Source organism: Patagioenas fasciata, chromosome 17 (genome assembly GCF_037038585.1).
Source record: "Patagioenas fasciata isolate bPatFas1 chromosome 17, bPatFas1.hap1, whole genome shotgun sequence".
Classification (NCBI taxonomy): Eukaryota; Metazoa; Chordata; class Aves; order Columbiformes; family Columbidae; genus Patagioenas; species Patagioenas fasciata.
The window spans coordinates 210,069-222,813 of NC_092536.1; positions in this window are offsets into that span (position 1 = coordinate 210,069).

Here is a 12,745-nt window from a genome sequence, read left to right on the forward strand (position 1 = left end):
GCGGTTACATAAAAACTTACTTGTTATTCCAGGAACATGCTTGAGAAAGAAAGTTCACACTGAGGCAAGATCAATGCCTGCTCACGTGGATTCGTGCCCTGAAGGGGCAGCCCCACATTTAATCAGAGGAGTTTCTTACAAAGCAAAACCTTCAGTTATTGGGGACAAGAGTGGGCAACAGAGCTTACTGTACCTTAAGAATTGTCACTTTGCTCTTTGTTACTCCAACCACCACCTAATTGCAGCGCCCTCTTCTACAGTCGTTGGAAACTAGCTAAAAAAAGACCCAAACTGACATCAAATATCCCCAAACAGTAAGTGAAAAGATCTCAGTTGCCCGGCAGCAGCGCCGCCCGCAGCCCTGTACTGGTGGGGCCTGCGGGGCCTGTGCCCCCAGCAGCACCGGCCGCTGCGGAGCCGTTGCATCCCCGCTTTGCCTTCCTGGCCTCCCCATCCCGCTGGGAGCCGCCTCAGAGAGCCAAAATGGCCAGAACCTTAGGCCGATCTTGAGTCCCGCCGAGCAGCACCATCTCTCCCTCCCCGCGCTCCATGCTGCCTTCACCTCACAGCTGGGTCACCTCAGGCGGCCGCCCCTGTTACCCCCCCCGGCCAGGTTCCCCTGGCAGCCACCTTTCCCCTGCCAGATGTGTCCAAATACTTGGAGCTGCTTCCTCTTGGTCTGCTGAAAGACATCAGTCTGTCTTTCCTTAATCTGACCTTTGGCGGGTTCCACAACCTCACCCAAATCAGCTAACATAACCGAGCCCCCTAAAGGCTGTCCATAACATCAATACCTGAAATTTGGTGGTCCTTTCCCCCTCGCATGAAGCATTATCACTTCCTACCCATTTGTTGATCTGCTGGGACATTTTTACCACTTGTACCATAATCTAAAAAGATTACCTATTACCATTCCATATAGAGTGGCTTGTTAGACAAACAAATTGTTGTCCTTGGGCACAATATCAGTAGCAACGATCTAGTTGATAATTCCTTTATCATATTCATTTGAAGAAGTCAAACAGTTTTATTTTCATCAAAACAAATCAGGAAGAAGCTGAGCTCTCCTGGATCTCCCTGCTGGTTGCTGGTTAGCTTGTTAAGTTAGTCATGTAATGTGTGCAGAGACAGTGAACTTTTACTTCTTTTTCACTCAAATGATTTTGAAGTTTGGATTAAGTCACAAGGCATAAAAACAGGAAGAAAACACTGAAAACAAACCCATTTGCAGTCCTCTGCTTCAATACTCCTACTTGGTTCACAGGCTTGGGCTCCCAGATTTTGCTTTTATCTTAACCTTTGCTGGAAACCCTGTAGATTCCCTTGGCTACATGAATCTCACAGTGACACCAACCTGTGCAAGAGAGCTGCATGGGACTAGTGATAGATGCAAAATTATTCAAATACAAAAGTGTTTTGGATCTGCACTTTTAGCTGATACCTAATGCACAGTATTGCTTTCACAGTTCTCGATCGCATGGGCCCCAGTTCAGGAGGAAATGTAAGCATGTTTGTAAGTCAGAATGAAGGGAAGTACTTAAGAGCTTTGCATTATTTACCTAAGTCCATAACACTTCCCTTAGTAATAATACTAAAAATATATATATTTCTTTGAGGCCTGGCTGTCTGAATTCCTCCAAAATTATTCATCTATAAAATACCCTGCTTATTTTCGACTTGGGCCTCACTGAGGACTTTTATATTTTCAAAGAGAGGCACATCAGTGGAAGTTAGAACCACTCAAAAGAGTTATCACAGTGCATCATTTTTATCACTGCTCATGGTGACTCATAATTGTTATCTCTGAGTGGCAGAGGAAAATACCAGCGCATGGGACATGCAACTAAAAGCCCAACAACCAAATCTTTTGTGCAAACTATAGCATTAGCCAAGGGAGGAAGTTGTTTTGTTTTATTGTGGCATTGAGGAAACATATTTTCCAAATATTCCTGCCGAGACACCCTTCTGCAATCACACCAAGGAATTACTGCACCTCGGTGATAGCAGAGTGCAAGCAAATGATTGGTTCAGCTCTTGCAGCTCTCCCATAGTATCCATGTAAAAAGACAGCAAGTGAAACATACAGCTAGCTTAACGAGTCCTGTGTGGATAGGAGACTCAATTAAAACTAAATTATACAACAAATTAGGTTTTAAATGCTGTGCTGCTTAGCCAGCTAGACAAATAATAATTAGAGATGTACTGATCTGTTGCTATGTACAGTTGAACACTAGAACTGCTGTAACTGCTTTCAGTGTACACTGACAACACTTCCCTCCCTGCTCATGGTGGTTTTACATGACATTCCAAGTAAGCCATCCCTCAACAGGCCTGTTTTGTATTTGTTACCCTCCTGAGCTGGGCAGGATGGACAGAATCTGTTCCTAGAGTCCATCTTTCCCATCAGTTAAGGCTTATTTAGGAATATACCTCCCCCTCTTTTTCTTTCTAGAATCCAGGTCATTCTAGCTGGAATTAGCATTCAGGCTCTGAATTTTGTCAGTATACATATGTTAGATTCAGGAGAAAAAGAAACTACAAGTCTTGTTTCTCTTTTTCCCTGCCAATAGCAGTACACATACCGGCAGTTTCAAAATAGTCCGCGATGTGTAGGTGGATACAAGCCAGAAACTGCCACCTCTGATACTGGTTCTAGCAGAAGAAATTTGGGAGCTCCTGGTAAAGAGCAATATAGAAATCAATCTAATTGAAAAGGACCTGAGGATAGCTACTCAAATCCTACTGTAAAATTGCAAATGTGTTTGTATTGCATTAATGTCTGGAGCTCTTAATCACCCTGTGTTAGATAACATTCAGAACAACTCATGTTGTTCAATTTTCTCTGCATTTTTTTTCACATCTGGTGAAAAGAATATTAAATTCTCAACATCAGATCTCACAAATGCAACATGGAAAACATGTTCATGATTAAAAACATAAATATGTGTTTTGCACGGAAAATAAAGCATTTAAAGATCATCCTAAGGCAGAAAGAGTAATGGTATCATACAGCCATCTCCGGTTATGGTTTCCTACTGCTGGCTGCTGGTCCATGGGTGAGGAAAACCAACTTTACAGTGCAAAAGAAAACATACCATGGCCAGCCTTCTAGTCAAGCATTTTTCCAAATACTGATAGCCCAGTCTTGCACATAATCTGTGTTCCTCCCATAATATAAATGAGAAAGCAAAATGGAAGTATTTCTAATACAAGGTTTGTTTTGTTTTATAAATCGAGGCACAGCCCTACAGTAAGGTCTTCCCGCATTGTACCTGGCCTGAGCCCACCCCAGCCATGAGAGTAAGGATGTCTACTGACTCTTACATATCTTTGACCAGATTCAGATGGACACCTTTAATTGTTCTTCTCATTTATATGTAATGTTCCATCGCTTAGTTCATCATGTTAGAGAAATTCGCCAGCACTTCCTCAGTCAGTGCCTTAGGTTGACGTGTTTGGTCTGAGAAAGAAAAATACCGCACGTATTATCTCAGGATGAAAAACTGCATACAAAAAAATTACATTAATATTTCTGCAAAGACTCCCATCTCCATTGATAATTGGGAACATTTACAGTCTAGTTAAAGAATTTATTGCATCAAAGGGGATTTGTAAAATATTTCCTTTCTTTAAGTGTTTTGAAACATATTTCCTGCAGGGGGTGCCAAATTAACACCACTGGAAAGTAGAACTCTGTAAATTGTCCACACGGGGGACATGACAGCTGTCCGTACCGCACATTGCACTGCGCCTTGTGCTTGGTGCGCCCCCGCAGCCTGCGCCAGGGGCACCAGCGCTCAGAGTGAAGTCTCTCAGCCGTTCACTGGCGAGCCTCTCCTGAAGTCAGAAACAGTGCTGACCAGTCCCGTGATTAATGTCACCCACATTCCTGCCGAGTTCAGATCCAATGCACCCCTTGGGAAAGAGCTTTGAGAGTGTGTGAGTGGAGAGAGACATCCATCTCAGCCTTTGAAAGAAAGAGACCTTGGGGAGGGAAGAAGTTACGAATGCAGTGACAGCTGTACATTGCTTCAACCAGTTTATGAATAAGGGCAGAAACCCGGACACAAGAATTTAAAGGACACAGAAAAGCTGAAGGAAAGATGGTCAGGAGTGTCATACAGTTTTCTACAGGTTTGAGGGAACGTCAGCCCCAAGTAAGGATGTCTGTAGATGGCATTATAGCAGAGGAGAAGTTTCACTGGCTCAGAAAATAGACATCTATCACTTAAAACATAAACCTTCCTTTGAACAAGTGACCACTTTACTCTTAGAGAAGTCCGTTTACTACATGAGAAAAATCAATCTAATCACTGTTTCCAGACAAAGAAGTGAAAGAAAATTGTTCCGAAGTAATGTTATAATACAGATATACCTTTTCCATACCTCACTGCTCTTTTCTGTGCTTTTATCTACACAGCAGTTAAAATAATCACACAGTCCAGATATTCTGGATCTTTCACCCAACTGCATTAGAAATATTACTGAAGGAGTGCCTGGTTATCTTCTACTTGACAGTAAATCTCTGCTGGATAATTATTTAAGTGGAAACCTTCTAGAATACTCCAATAATAAAAGACAAAATCCCCAATTTATATTTCTTTTCCCTCTCATTTCAGAATGCAAGTTTACTTTCTTACTTTGAGATTAGCAATGAAAGCCAACAGTAGCAGAGAAAACTAATAAAAACCAATCCATAACATCATGTAAGTGTGGACATTGTCAGAATGAAAAAAAACCCTTAAGTATTAAATTAGTCCATTATTAGGGCAATCTCAGATCCAGGCCTATCAGTTACCACTGTATTGAGATGCAGAAAAGATGCTAATTTTTCCCCAAAAATCACCTCCCTGGGTTCTCAGCTGTACCCAGCAGTGGAGTTACCACTGCAGCCACCGATCAGCAGCTTTGCCTCGGCTGAAAATGCCATCACTTGCCTGGATTGGGCAAAGCTTTGAATTGCTCTGGGAGCACAATGAGTTCATGAACCAAAACCTTGAATGCTGGGAGTGACCTCTGTGGCCATGCAGGAGCTGTAGCAATAGGCTCCAGAGGGAAGGCTTTCCTGGTCTTCCTCCTGGCAGGAAGGTGCAGAACGTTCTCAGCTCTTTCAGGGGAAGGAGCTCACTCTGCCCTGCAGATCCCCTCTCGGCTGGGCAGCTCTGTAATGGGCTGTATCCTTGCCACACAATAACCCCAGGAAATACTGTCCCTGCTACAAGGGGGACAAATCCCTTTTTGGGCTGAATATGGGGAGATAGAAAAGGCAGCTGAAGAAAAAGGGAATGATGGGCTGAGTACAGTTCCTCCTCCCAAGGTGCTGAGGTAAGTCTTTAAATCACAGTGTGATAGAGTAGCAGACTAAGCAACATACAATCGGGATGTTTAGCGAGATTTATTCTTATTTTACATATTGTCCGGTGTGATGTTCTGTAAATTGACTCGTGTAGGCACTGAGCCAGAGACAAGTTGATAAGAACTTGGTATCACCTGCAGTACATACCTGGAAGTCTCGTCATTATTTCTGTAAAAGATAGCATGCCCTGAATTGCATCATATTCAAACGAGACACTGGGATTAATGGAATATCTTGTTCCTTGCTTTCTCTCAATGCCACATTCTAGAGACTCATTGCTATTTTTATTTTGCATCACCTTTGGAGATGCAGGCTTGCACACTAACCTGGTTTACACTGAATTGCCTCCTGTCTCCTACATCCTGTACAAAAACCAAAGGTCCCATAACATCTTGTCTGGCTTATTATAGGAAGAGAGTCAGATCCATCAACCCTGGGGGATGGGGCAGCATTTTTTATTTGATTTATTAAAAATCCCTGCTGTGGACATTAAGAGGAAATCTGCCATAATTCAGGAGCAGTACTTACGGTGGACAGTGAGATGGAAGGTTTCGTATTAAAGCCTCAGGAGGCCAAAAAGAGAATTGAAAATCTGGAAGTATCAGCTGAAGGGCACTATACTTCCATTATATAGAACACCAAGCTCTATAAACCTCTTGGCAGGAGGGATAAAAGTAGAATCAAAACAATGACTTTGAGATCAATCTCAGGCTAGGGAACAGTAGGTTTACAACAGATGCCAAGCAAAGGAAAGGAAGAGCAAATGCAAATCAGATGCCATCTTGAAGCGGGACCTTGTTCTGGGCCTTCCTGGTCAAAAATGTCCAAAAATGTCCACATTTACAGTTTGTTCCTGTATAACAAAACAAATATATAATAGTTTCTCTTCATCCATGCAGCTGGAACTCTTGATGGGGTTTTCTTCACTTTTCGTCTCCACTGCTGCATTATTCTTTCCTTCATTTTAGTAATTTGATGTCTTGCCCAATTCTTTGTCGACACAGTGCCCTGCTTTGACCTCCTATAATAGAGACCTGGTCAAAATACAGCACGCAGGAACCATAGCAGTGCAAATGATTAACACCGGTCTTTGCTCACTTCTAAGCTGATGGCTGTTGTTTTCCTCCAGTTTGCCAACAGCAAAGTGATGAGTGGGAGAAGATGCAGTACCTTGTTGTATAAATAGTGGGGCTAGAAAGGCTAAGGAGCTCAGCCTACTGTGATGAGGATGTTGTTGCTTGCTAATAGCAGTCTCTCAGTCAGGAGAGAGGGCTTGATGGGTCCTGAAGAATTACCAGTTCTCATGGTATGGTGCATAAAGCAATGCAGGGATAAAGTTGATTTATGCATGGACTTTGTCCCACATTTCCTCCTAAGCTTGATCTCAATCTAAAGAAATCATATTGCAGACTCTTATTTGGGCTAGGCTTAGAGAAGCCAAAAAGCATATATCATTTGATAGCTAAAGCTCTGGAGACAACTGATTATTATTTATGGGGTCATAGGAACACTCAGAGCTCAGTATCCAAAGCTGTTGAGACAACAGCACAACCTGGGTGTTGGTACACCATCACCATGTGTCTTTTAATATGTGAACACTGGTTGCTTAAACACCCTGCATTGATGTTTGACAGGCAGTAAAGTACTGAAAGTCACAATATTCCCAAAACATTGGCCTTGATGTTACTCATTTGATGGCATTCTGATCTTTTACAGCACTGTACATGTGGAGGAGTAATGGTTCAAGAGCTCACCTAAATCACTGGTTTCCAGTTTATGGTCTGCAGAGCCTGGCAAGCCCATGGAAAACTTCTAAAGAGTCTGCAAAAAGTGACTGAGAAAAAGTAAATTAATATGTGCCAGACAGCACTCTACATACGTGAAATTCCTAAAGGAGTCTGCTCTACTGCTGGAAATGTTTTCAGGGGTCCACAAATCAAAAAAGGTTGAAAAAACACTGACCTAAATCTTCTTCTGCAACAGCAAATGGCCTAGAACTGCAGCAATATGAGAACTTGGCACTAAGAAATAGCATGACAGCTAATGGCACAAAATCTCTGCAGCTTCTTACAGATGTAAATGGAAGCAAGTGGGACAGACACGTATCTGTTTAGCTTTCATAAGTATTTGTTCAGGGATTAGTGTTAAAACAGACTCAGAGAATAAAAAGAGCAGCCAATCTCAATGCTAACTAGAGTAATCTCAACTAGAGATTCCTGCATGCGACAAATCTAGAGATGGACATGTTCCTTATAGCAATCGGTCGTTTCAAAGCCTAAACTTTCACCAAGTTTAAAGAAAAAAAAAATCAGGGAAGGACAATCCCTATTACGGCATCATGTAGTTAGTTCAGTAGATTTCCTGGAAATAAGCTTGTTTCTGTGCTAATTTTTCTTCTGGCAGAACCAATTCATTCTTTGCCTTTACAAGCTGGTCTTCGAAATTTGATTCAAAATTGGATTTGGGTCTCTAGGGATATCTGATGTCAGCCTGCCTAACGTAGCGTCAGCATGAAGACACAGAGAGATAAAAAGTCGGTTTCACTTAGAGTTTCCTTTTTCCAGGTTCTGATCTGGATTTTTCACTCTCACTTTTGCACTCTGGATCACTCAATTTTCATGTCTTGAGCCACATTAAGCAGGAGGGCAAGCCAGCCTGCTTGGTTTATAGGCAGGGCCACTAACACAGCTGGAACACATACTTCATGATATCACCTCATAAAACGATCATATAGCGGACAAATTTTAAGCACATATTTGAAAAGCAGAAACTCTGGGGTCAGGATGGCATAGATTGGAGGAAGGGTAAATGTAGGCTGCAATGAGGAATAATGAGACTCACTTTGCTGGAGGAAACGGTCAAACAGGAGCATTTCAATAGAAGGGGTCAAACCATTCCTTCCAACACAGGACGCAGTTCCCCGCAGACCAGGCAATACAACCCGCAACATCTGTACTCTGTACTGTGCTTTTTAAATATGACATTCAAACTGCAGGTTACTTCCCACAAAGACTTATGCTGTCCCTCTTGCCTCCTTTCCTGGCTCATCATGCAGCATGTGCTTGTCTGGAATACATGAACTAAACAACTGAAAATAGGACGCAAAGGAAAAAGCGCAAGAACACAATCTCTCAAAGGTATTAGGGTAATAGCATGTGAGCATGCAGCTTGGGACTTTTCGTGACACACACAGAGGAAGATTCAATTGCGATTCCTTGGACAACCTTAGTCCTGGGCTTTCCTGACACACGTATGACTTTGTGACAATCAAGACTGTCACTCCTTAGGGCAAAAAAATACATTATTTATTAGACTACAGGTTGATTGTTCTCTCACCCAAAGCAAGCACTAACAAAGTATTTTCTGCTTTTGCCTGTGAGAGGCTTGAAGAACACTGAGTAGGATAAGTTCGTAATTAGCATCACATACGATTCTCATAAAATGAAGATTTCCTATCCAGGCAGATTTAAATACTCTTTTTATACTCTTCTTCTGGAAGTGCTAAAATGCTGTGACCAAAAAAAAAAAATCTGCGTTTCCCAGCCTACAACACCTTCACAGTTCAAATACTGACGGACCCAAACTCCTCCTCCCCATACGTCAGAGCAGGAAGCGGAGCTGCCTTGAGCGTGCCTTGCTCTTACTCCTGTCCTGCTTAGCACATTAGATTTCAGAAAGGCAGCAGAGAAGATATTTTGTTCCAGGTCTCACACTTGGTAACCGAGACAGGATTTTATGCCACAGAGAGAACATGAACTTCCTGCCATATTGCCTAACTTCTTAAAAAGATAAGGAAAAGCCTCATACTCAGAGGAGCTGCTCAGTTTTGCAGAAGACTTGTGAATTTTCCCTGACACTGTTTTCTCCTTCACTTACACCTATGTCCAACCTAACGCCTTCTATTTCACCAGTTTCTCAGCAGTCACTGCCCGACGGCACATCCTCCCATCAGTTGAGCAGCCCATACAAGCCCAGGTTGTGCTAAATAGTCAATGAGATTCAGCTGGGTCTTTCTACATTGTAGCAAGAGCAGGCAGGAATTTGAATACAGTTTCTGGTGTCGGTCTGGATATCCAGAGCAATCCCTCGCCAGAAAGAGAAATAGCAGCATCGCATTTTTCATATTGCTTTTCTTTAATGACATTTCCTTCCTTCCATTAAGCAAATGTCGAGGGGAGATAAATGAATTGCTTTGTGTATCTACAGGATCTTTGAAATCCTTGATCCAGGCTAAGTGTGCAAGAACGAGAAAAATCGCAGGGAGCTGAATGGAGGAAGGAGATTTAAACACCAACTCTCAGACTGAAAAAAAAATAGACAATGGAGGCATGGTACTCGTAAATAACTGAGACACGGGGATACTCCAAATTAACACAGCTGCTCAAGGGATAAAAACAACACAAAGAGCCTGGTGCAGTAAAGGGAGAGTTGTTGTTCGACAGTGCTCAGAAATTTTAATACTGATGTGTAAAATTAAACCATGAAAGCAGAATAGGCTTATCTGCAAGCATCACGTTACTTCCCCTGGGATCACCACCTTCCCAGTGGTGCTTCTGTCATCTTCTCCTCCCCTTCTGCAAGTCTCACTTGACCTGAATTCTCTTGATTTGACTCCATAATCCTCTGGTTTCCACTGTATGCACACAAAAGATTATTGTACAAAAGTGAATTCTCAGGGCCTTGGGCTTTGCTTTCCATTTCGTTAAAGAATTATCCTGCAGTAGTTTAGGTGCTGGGAAACTTGTCCTGTAGATTATTGCCTAAAGGGCAAATGCTGAGGAGGCCGCTAATGACAGAACAGATGTTCAGTGGCTTATGAGCCTTGCTGATTGTAAATATCTTCAGCCTGGTGCTTGTAAATAAGCCTCTGGCTGAGAGTCGCAAACCTTATGGATGAAATTCACCCCCAGTGTAAATGCATGGGCTTAGGCAGAATTACACTGAGGAAGAAGCTGGTCCTTGATCTGCACTAGAGAGTCAGTCTAAAACCTTGTACAGAAATTGAGACTAAATGTAATGAAAAGCTAATATTTTTAAACCAAACCTTGCCTCTTTCCCAGAGAAAATGCACCTCTCGGATCTGTTACGACACAGCAAGCCTATGATAAATAGATTTCACTGAGATATTGGAATTAGGGGGAAAAAGATCTTAGAGTGACTGGGCCTCTAAGATTTTGCTCGCCTCCATACAAGGATGTTCTTTTTACAGGGCCTGAGTTTCATGCAGTGTTGTCTTGTCAGGCACCAGCAATTTCAGGGGCTGTAGGTGAAATTTTCTCCCAGTCCTTTGAACATATGCAAAATTTCAGCTACAAAAGCAGCACGTTTGCTCTCCGTTGCTTGATGAGTGACCTTCAGAGCATGTACACTTGAGTGAGGGCTGAGGAGCTCATTGCAATCAGGTAGTGCTTCTGAGCGGCTTTTTCTTAATGAGGTCTTCTGACAGGTGTGTAAGGAGAACACTTGCCCTCAACCTTTACCCTTTCCAGCCACCCGTCCTGCACCAAGAGCAGACCTTGCTCCACACCTCTCCTCTGCCACGGCAAAGCTCAGTTTGTACCTACGCTGCTGGAAACCCACGAGCTCTCACTGGTCATAGGCTCCCACTTCACTGTCAAAGTTTAATGACCACACTCTGTTGTCAAGTTGCTTGGTAGAGTTTTCAGGATCCACTAATGAATCTTTCCAGCCAAGCATGCCAGCTCTCTGCGTCTTTGCCAAGTGGGGCTCAAAGTTCCCACTTACGGCATGAGAAAGGCTGACAAGTGCACAGAGTCTCTCTTCTATCAATGAGCCCAAGAAACGGCTGTTTTCTCTCTGTGCCCTTTGTTCCAAGGGCATAACCACAGTCTGAAAAATAAACAAACTCCACCAGGTACAACATTTAATTGAAGACCGGCTGGCAAGCTGCAGCTTGGGAGACCTGGGTCAGCTACTGAACTGCTTCAGGATGTGCAGCGAATCACTTTGCTTACTCACTCTTCCATCGCAATCAGATTGCCGGTTCTGCACAGACAAGACTGAGTTTTATTGAACATGTATACTCTATTGAGCATAGTGAAGCCCTTGTCTCACCTGAGGCTTCTAGGTATTCTTGTAGCACACATCATAATAACACTTAACAGTTCAATCTCTTATAGTGGGAAGTGCCATCAAAAATATTCTGTGTATATAGAAGTGCTTGGCATGAAAAGATGCCACAGAAAATAGTATAATTTCAATCTATTCTTTTGGAAGTAACCATTTACGACTGTAATGTGATCACCTCTGGGTGGAAAGCAGCAGCTGTTCCAGACTGCACAGGAACAGCAGCTCACCGCCAGCACCAACACGCAGCGTCTGCAGCAGGAACACGAGCAGGACCCAGCCTGCTCAGCCTTGCACCTTCCTCTTGCTCTCTCCCTGCAGGCAAACCGCAGCTGGCAGAGCTGAACTATCCCAGCTGGATCCTGGCCAGGACAAGAGGGTTAACACCCTGATTCTCACTGGAACTGCCACAGTTTATTAATACCTATCTAAAGCCCTCTGTGGCAGCTTGGTGCTCCTGCGGGCAGCAAGCCTGCACTCACCCAGCTCTTCTTAGCACCTGGGGCAGAGCGGGGCCACGGCAGCCAGGCCAAAGGTCAAGTGGTAGGAGGTATATTATCAAGTAAACCTCTGTGGAAGTACGAAAATGTTAGGTACTTCAATCACTGCTGAACCTCACTTCAGCTGCAGCATTTTTAGGATGAGATCGTTAACAGCTATAATGTTTTGAGCTTAAGCAAAGCTATTTCCACGTTTCTTAAGCCCTTCAGCATCCGTGGGGCAAAGCAGGATCCACGGCGAGCCTGCACATGACTTGCCGGGATTTGGCAGAACTGCACGGGATTTACTTCCCCGCAGCGAGGAGCGTTACCGCGCAGAGCGAGCGGGACCCGCGACCGCACCGGCAGCGGCGCTGGGCGCGGTGCCTCCGGCTGCGCGCGTGCTCCGCCGGCACTAGATGGCAATGTGGGTCTTCGGCAGCTGGGGGAAGACAGCCCGGGGGGACCCGGGGGTGGGGACCCCTGAGCACCCATCACTCCGCATCCCTGCACGCCTCTTTGCATCTCTCCCTGTATTTAACCCCCCTAAGAACTCAAGTGGTCTCCTAGACAAAATGTGAAATGAAATGCTCCTGGGTGGCTGTCATTGCCCTGTGCCCCCAACAACTGCCTCCCTTTCCAAAATGGATTTTATCCATCTCTGTAAATAAAAGCTGCAGCTGGCAGTGGGGCTGGATAATGCTGGCTGCAACACGTACTCCTGCGGATAGGGAGCAGCACATTGCTGCCCAGCCTAACCTGCTCATTGCTGAGACCCACGGTGTCTGTGGGAGACATATATGGGACAGGAAACCTCATCTGA